Raw genomic sequence first — 8,814 nt, forward strand, 5'->3', positions numbered from 1 at the left:
GACTTTTGCAGAAAGTATTTCAGTTGGTGTGCGTATTAAAAATACAATATTTAGATAAAATGTTTGAGGGATGCCCTGAATCTGCCTGTAAAGTGGCACATTTGTATGATGTATACAACCTACCACAGCCTAACTGACATTTACAAAGGAAAAAAGGCTGCTTAAATTGCCAGTAAATGACAGTCCCAAGCTGCTTCCTTCTGTTTGTGAACAAAACAGCCAGGGATTCCCTTCATATACACCAAACCCTCATTTTAAATTCGGGTCTGGTATAGGGGTTAATGGGGGACCTCCACACAAAAAAGGTACATGGCTCCCTCTAAAAATACACACCAGACCCTTTTTCTTGGTGGATGCCATGCAAAAACACAAAACAGTGTGGCATCTTTAAGGGAGGACCCTCACAAAAAGAAAAAAAAATGTATAGGGTCCCCACAAAATCTATACTAGACCCTCATCTGCGCATGTGCCCCCGTACTTACTGAACCATACCAGGACACATGTCCTCAACATGGTGGTGGGGAGGCAGGTGACAGATGCACACCGCTGGGGTCAGAAGCGCACCACTGAGCCTGTGGACCCTTCGGCTGAGTGCTGCGGATAGAGCTCTGGGTGGTTCAGGAAAGCAGCTCCACCTGAGCACTGACACAGATTGAACAGGGAGCTAGAGCATAAGATTCCCAAGGTTGTGGAGTCTAAGAGCCAGCAGGTCTTCACCAGAGCCTCTGATGGTAATCATGCACTTTGCTGCAGCTGACTCCAGGTTATTGCACCCAGGGTCTTCCAGCTCACATCCACGGCTGGCTCTGGTGGATGGAGAGGAAGAAGCAATCCAGGGCAACAATGAATGGTCAGAAGGACAAACCAAGGGTCGGGGTAACAAGCAGACAGGTATGGTCAGGAGAACACGCCAAAGGTCGGGGCTGCAAGCAGACAGGGATAGTTGGAAGAACACACCAAAAGTTGGGGGAACAACAGACAAGGATAGTCAGGGGAACATGCCAAAGTCAGTACACAGAATCAAATGTAGAGCGCACAGCAAGAACCACAGAGGGGAGCCTAAAGACACTATTGCTCGGGCAAGGCTGGCTTGCAGTGCACTGTGTTAAATAGTAATCCTGTTAGAGGCTTGGGTGGAGCCATGCTGAGAGAAGATTACTTAAACATGCAGGTGTGAGAGTGTGGTCTCTAACCTGATACACAGACCAGAGGTAAGCAGACAGACAGGTCTGAAACATTACTGCAGATTCATGACAGTTAAATTGCCAGGTGGGATCCCTCTGGCAAAGCCCCTTGTCCCCATATTGATTAGGACAAGGTTCTCTTACCAACACCCCTGGCTTGGTAGTCAGGGGGGCTTATCAGAATCAGTTAAAATTTAATTTAAACTTAATGTCAGTTTAAAAATAAGGGTCCCCAGATACTGGACCCTCCTCTGCATGCATGGGTAAGGGGTACATAGTACCCTTGCTCACTCACAGAAAAAAAACTGTAAAGCACACACACACTTTTTGACATTTAAAAAGACAAAAACACCACTGCTTTGATGATTTATGAGCAGATGTTCAGTATATTGAAGGATTCACATGCAAAATTTTTGAAAATCTGGGAACAGAAGTTGCTACTTCATGTCCCTGCCCCCAACTAGTTATGGTAGGCTTTAAGCCTTGTTTGTACAGCTCCCGTATCCGAGGTACTCGCCCTCTCTTGGAGCCCCTCTCCTCTTCTGTCTTCTTTCTTCTTTTTTCTCTCTGTTCTCTGTTTCCTCCTTCTTCTCTTCCTTCCTGATATGAAGGTTAGCACTGTAGACTACTGTACTCCAGGGTACAGAGTAATATAGTCTATGACATATGCCCAAATTTTTAACCTGGTCCTCTATGGTCCTGGTAACAGTTTATTGTTATTTTACTCATTACAAGTCCACACACTGTTTCTTTACATACCTGTTCGATATTGCCACTGCATGGGCAAACCATGGCTTGTTATGACTCTTGAAACTTCAATAAAAATATTGAAACAGAAAAAAAAAAACAATAAAAGTTGTCCCACAAAGTAAATGAATCATATCATCTAGTTGTGCAAATACATGCTAATCACAATGAGCAACACCCACTGGATCACCCAAAAAAGTGAACCTGCCAGCCAACTGAAATTTCCAGTCCCAACAACTGCTTCTGGTGAATAACATCTCCCTGAGCTGTCATCTGCAATGCAAAAAAAGAGGCAACGTACACCTGGTAAGATCATGAACCAAATATGGCCACGGTCATATTTGGTCAATGCCTTTGCCCAAATACGGTCATGCAGCCATATTTCACCAATTATGTCAGCCACTATCCCTGATCAACAGTCAGCCAACTTTCACATTCGCTTCTCAATCTCCAAGTGCAATGGCGGGCGCGGCATCCGATATTGTGTCAGACATTGATTATTATAGAATCTATAATAATAAATCCCCCCTACAACACGGGCAGCCTCTGAGGCTATCACAACACTAGCAACACTAGTATCACTATCAAGTTCACAACACTAACACAATAGCAGCAGATTATTATGAAAAAGTTAAGTTGAACTGTAGCTTGCTTCACTATTGTTCTCCTGCTGTGCTTATGCCTAATTGCTAAATAATTCAGGTTCTCTGACAAACAGACCAGCTAAAATTGACTGTCTTCTGAAATGATTCAGTGTGTGTGTCTCTCTCTGCTAGCAAATCGTAAGTGAAAGTAAGTTGGCTGTACGTGTGTACTTAGTTCTAGCTATTTTACTGCCCCTCCTCTTTGGTTACAATCGGCCAATAACATTCATCATCATCATTATTTTTATTTTACTTCCCCCACCCAATTCCAGCAGCGGTATTTTCTCTCTATGTTGAATCTTTTCTCTCTATGTCGAATCTTTTCTCTCTATGTAGAATAATCTTGGACTAATAGAGTTACGGTTAGGCACATTCGACCACAATTTCGATAGACACAGATTGTTATTGTCAGAGTCATTTCGAATCTCCTATCTATATCGAACTGTTGTCGCAACAAAAACGAAAATAAAGCATTTGTTTATTTCGGATCTTTCGGTTTTCATATTCTGCACTTTTGTTATCGTTTGTTGGTCTGGTGGACCTCCTTTGTGTAAGAATTCAATTAAGGTTATTGGTTTTAACCACTTGCCGACCAGCCACCATCATTATACTGCGGCAGGTCGGCACGTTCCCGCGAACCATCGTAGCTGTATATCAGCCCTTTAAGCGGGAATAGCAGGCACGCGTGCCCGCTGCACTGCGGGGTTGCTGATGTGCGTGGCCGGTGGTCATGATGACCGTCGGTCACGTACGATCGTGGGCATGAGAGCCAGAACAGGGACGTGTGTGTGTGTGTAAACACACAAATCCCTGTTCTGTGAGGAGAGGAGAGACAGATTGTGTGTTCTTACTAGCTAGGAACAATGATCAGTCATCTCCTCTAGTGAGTCCCACCCCCCTACAAGTAGAACACACACAAGGGAACACAGTTAACCCCTTGATCGTCCCCTAGTGTTAACCCCTTCCCTACCAGTGACATTTACACAGTGATCAGTGCATGTATCACTGTATAAATATCAGTGGTACCAAAAATGTGTCAAAAGTGTCTGATCTGTCCACCATAATGTTGCAGTCATGATAAAAATCGCTGATCACCGCCATTACTAGTAGAAAAAAAAATAATAATAAAAATGCCATAAATCTTTCCCCTAGTTTGTAGACGCAATAACTTTTGTACAAACCAAACAATATACACTTATTGCGATTTTTATTACCAAAAATATGTAGAATACATATCGGCCTAAATTGAGGAAAAAAATTAGCTTTCTTTAAAAAAAAATTGGGGGTATTTATTATAGCAAAAAGTACAAAATATTGCTCTTTTCTTGTTTATAGCGCAAAAAATAAAAACCGCAGAGATGATCAAATACGACCAAATGAAAGCTCTATTTGTGGGAAAAAAAGACGTCAATTTTGTTTGGGTACAGAATCGCAAGACAGCATCGGAAGACCACGCAATTGTCAGTTAAAGCAACACAGTGCCGTATCTCAAAAAAATGGCCTGGTCATTGAGCAGCCAAATCTTCTGGGGCTGAAGTGGTTAAAGAAGCACAACACCTATTTCTTTTTTGTTTGGAGAAAGCTATTTACACCCATTTCATGATGAAGGGGTAAATATGTCTAATAAGTGGGTATTTTGGTATGAGTTGGATTGATGTTTTACTATCCTTGTGAGTAACATTTTTATATAATTTTGGGCATATACCAACATACTACACAATGTTCTTTTTGCTGTATAATAATCCTGATACTGTGTGGCTATTGGGTTGGAAGAAAGAGGATACTTTGTCCTATTCAAAGGTGCAGGAGAATGCAGTTTTGACTCTTATGTTGGAGTCATTGATTTCTGCTGAGCCTTTAAGTAGAAAATTGTACAAACACTCTATTTTGATATGAAACTGTTATTAGCTAGGTTTGTGATTGCAATGATTTGAGTTTTTTTTTTCTTCCATTATTTACACATTATTTACACTGTGGGGATGTTTTTCTAACATGTTTCTAAACGAGAAAAAATTAACAGAGCCGTATATGAGTGTTAATATTTCTGATGAAGAACTAGACGTGATCATCTTGCCTGCTTCAAAATACCCGGCTGGGTAAAGTGTTCTTTGACTCACTCACTTTGTAAGGGGTCAATATCTTCTGGCGAGTTTCCATTTATATTATTATCTCACAGAGATTACGGGGGAGAAATTGTGTTGATTGGAGAAAAATACAATTGAGTGGATTTTTTTATTTACTTATTTTATGAACTTCACTTACTGTATTTATTTATAATATGTTTGTGTTAGCTGTGTTTATTTTTTTTTTCTTATATTCATTTCCATGTTATTGTTTTATATGTACACTGTATTTGTAGTTAAATTGTTTATTACTGAGGGGAGAGTAGAACTGGAACATATTTTTATATTAGATTATAGAACACTGTGGAGGCAATTTTCTAGCAGTTGCATTAGCACATGTGATGTAGTTAGCACAGGGTATAATTATATATATATATATATATATATATATATATATATATATATATAAGCATTGCAATAGAAATATGCTTCAAACAAAAGTAATTCTTCCACAGCAGAGCCAGGTGGATAACACCTCCATCTCTTTGCAAGATAAAGTAGAACTATGGGCAACATAAACAATTAAGTATATGATGCAATCTGTCAATAGCTTTACCACGGCAGGTTTTTTTTTTTTGTCCCCCATAAGGCATCATGTACACTGCTGCTGGTAAACAGACGTTCAGAGGCAGTTGGCTGCTTTTTTCAGCTGCCCATGAACTGATCCAATGTTATCTTATATGTACATGTACACAGGTTTGTTTAATGTCGTTTTTAGGCAGTTGAGCTTGGAGGCCTTTCTTGGAAAGCAAAAAAATGAGTTCAGACACTGAGTTTAGAGGCATTTCAAGCACCAAACGCTTCTAAACAGGTCTAAACGTGGTAACTCACGTTTAGTCACGTTTCGTTTACAGGTATTTTTCATTTTTGGCTATTTTGTAAAAAAATTATAAATGCTTCTAAACACAAACGCAGCTAAACGCGGCATGTAAACGCAGCAAAACAGACGTTTTAAACATGGGTTTCTATCTGTCAAGTTAAATCGTTCAGGAGAGGTTGTAAAAACGTCCCATGTACATTAAGCCTAACAGTTTTATCGTATGTTCATCCTGCCAGCAGTTCTGTTGTTTTTACACTTCACTTTTTTGTACTCTATCTAACACTAAACTTTTCTTGCTGGAGATTGGCTTTAAAGTGTATGCATAAAAAACAAAAACTTTCTCGGTTTTAAATAGTTTAGGGATGGTTTAAAACCCCTGTCACAATTATTTTGGCTGAGTCCAGAGTCCTGTTGAATCCCCTGCTCGGGGGATGCAACAGAAAGTGAGAGGAAATATCTGCACTGTGTGGGGAATTTCTCTTTTAGACAGTTGTCACAGATCATGTGTTCCCATTGCAAGATTTAACCTCACCTCTTGATTTGGTGATAATGCAAACAAATTTCGATTACCCATAACTTCTGTCTTAGTAAGACTAGTCACCTGGACAATTAGAGAGGGTGAATCTACCTAGCATGGGTACAGACAGCAATAACTTATCCAGGGTTCTAACCATTCCACACTACACGTACACTAAGTCCTGATGCTGGAACCTGCAGTTCTCCAGGAGAGTCATGTGACTCTATGCTGTCAGTTATCCTTGCTTGTTATTGGTACGTTTCATATAAAAAAAACACAACACCCAAGAAACCCAACACGAGACATGTGTCTTATAGTAAATTATGACTACTGTTATTTACTGCATATTAAAAACAAATCAGTTTATCTGCTCATTGTATCTGTTATTAAACAGGTGCCACAAAGACAAAATGCCATCTGGAATGGTTGCACAAGATAGGAAATATGAAGAGATGAATGAAGAATAAAAAGTGACAGTAGACAAATGAGGCCAGGCTTCAGTGAAATTTCAGTTGGGAGGTGCCCAATCTCTCACGGTACATTCTGCCTCCCTAGAATTGTTTTTTGTGGACCCCAGAGACACTTAATGGAGACTCTTTACTGCAATCAGTGAACAGGAACTTTTCTCACCTGAGAATGAGTTGTCTGTGTCCTTGGGGGCAGAAGAAGAAGGAGGGACATCTGCTGGGAAACAAACTCGTCCTCTGGATTAATGATACCTTCCAATTTGTTCTTCCCACCACTCTGTTAAAAGCACAATACACAGTGTAAATCTACAGCAAATGTAATGTGGCATTAAACCGAATATATGTTAACTGTCAGCCACCCTAAGAGCCATTCTGCTTGTTATCTAGTTTAAAGTTACATTAACACATAAGTATAATCTCTTATTTAAGGGGAATGTAAGGTTTTTCTATAGATTATATTTATTATGCTTTAGATGAAAATACTATTTTAAAAATATTTTTTTAGTCAGGGAATAGGTGATACTGCATAAGAATATTTTGTATATATCCATTTCCAGCCAGTAAATGGAGCTCTAGATTTTTTTTTTCTTATTTTTTCCATTTTAAATTCAAGTTTGATTCCATCCAAAAATGTTTTCTTTTTGTTAAGTTTGGAACAGAGCCAATAAGGTTTAGAAAGGGAATTTTTTGTCAGATTTTGAGTGTTATTGGGGCCTGCTAGAAGGGATTGCCCTTACTTTATGACATCTGTCATCTGAAAAGAAAATCTGGTGCCTGGAATGTTGCAGAATCTCACTCACAACGAATGAGCAACATCTTGCTAATCTGACTAGTAAAGGAGTAACTCCATAGGAAAGGGTAAGTGGCCTCTTAGCAATCCTGGGGCAAGAATGAAAAAACTTGTGGCTTCATGAAACTAGAGGGTCCCTTTCCCCAATCCCTCCTCCTATTCTTTTTATTAGCTCTTCTGTGTCCAGGACAATTTAACATTTTTACATGTTTTTTAGGACATAAGGATTTTATTTTAGTTTTTTGTCAATGAAGCCTCCACCTTGAATGTGATCACTTTGCCAGAGTTGACATAGTAGTCACATGATAGGGATCAACTCTAATGGGTTCCCGATTGTCAAAGCGAATTGCGATCAAGCAGCCATGTTAATGGTCAACTTCTTTTTCTCCTTGTCAAAAGAAGTTTATTGAGTATACAATGTTATAAAGATACATAAAGTAAGTTTACAAGGATCTATAAAGTAAGCTCATTGTTTTACAGTAGGGTTTATATAGGTAAATATCATGAAATTTCAAATATTAAACATTGGGTTCACGTAAATCTAAATTAAAGATATATATCATTTCCTTAGTTACTTTTGTAGGTATTTAAATGATTTATACCTACTATACATATTGTTTACAGGTAGAGTGTATATAGGTCAAATAAATTCTGATAATGAGCTTTAATCGTAAGGTGGAGAAAAGGAAAGAGAAAGAAGAAAAAGGGTTGAAAGGTAGAGGTATGGTCCACAAGGTTGTCCCGCTCGTCAGTTTATTATTCTTTTTAGTTCTCTTTGAAGCCTTAGAATGGGTGTCTCTGTAAGTCATTTAATCTGTTACCATGGCAACAGGACAGAGTCATTGAAGTTTGACGGGAACTGTTGTTTTATCCAAGGATGCCAAAGTTTTTCAAATTTCGGAATTTGATTTTGATCGATGGCTACCATCTTAGCATGGGACATTGTATTATTCATTCTGTGAATTGTTTCTGCTAGTACCAATGTAGGAGATTTCCATGCCTTGGCCACTGTTTGTTTTGCAGCCGTTATTAGTTGGATCATAAGTTTGAATTGAGAGAGTGTTAACCATTCCGGTTTTAGATTAAGTAAAGTTAAATATGGATCTGGTTGTATTATTTTTTTAAATATTTTAGATGCAATCACGAAGACTTCCTTCCAGAAGGTTTGGATTACTGGGCACGTCCACCATATGTGTAAATATGTGCCTATTTCTGGGCATCCTCGAAAACAAAGAGCTGAGGTATTAGGTGAATATTTTGCCACTCTAGCGGGTACAAGGTACCAGCGAGTTAGGACTTTATAATTTGTCTCCAGTGCTAAGATGTTGGGTGAAGATGACTTAGATGTGAGCCATATGTTAGACCAGTCCGTGTCTTCTAAAGTTCGTCCCAGGTCCTCCTCCCACCTCTGAACGTAAGAGGGTCTATTAAGATTTGCTACTCCATAAAATTGATTATAAAGTGATGAAATTGTACCTTTAGCAAATGGATCTTTTGTACAGATTGATTCAAAAATGGATAA

General features: G+C 39.0%; 1 long non-coding RNA gene across 1 annotated transcript in view; it reads left to right on the plus strand.

The window, feature by feature from the left end:
* The window catches only part of LOC141105316 (uncharacterized), an 84,603-nt gene extending 77,747 nt beyond the window's left edge, over positions 1-6,856 (plus strand). Inside the window, exon 2 of the long non-coding RNA XR_012235565.1 lies at positions 6,430-6,856. This is a non-coding gene — a long non-coding RNA (uncharacterized lncRNA). The remainder of the gene's footprint in view (positions 1-6,429) is intronic.
* The last annotated feature ends 1,958 nt before the right edge of the window (positions 6,857-8,814 follow it).

This window comes from Aquarana catesbeiana, linkage group LG08 (genome assembly GCF_042186555.1).
Source record: "Aquarana catesbeiana isolate 2022-GZ linkage group LG08, ASM4218655v1, whole genome shotgun sequence".
Classification (NCBI taxonomy): Eukaryota; Metazoa; Chordata; class Amphibia; order Anura; family Ranidae; genus Aquarana; species Aquarana catesbeiana.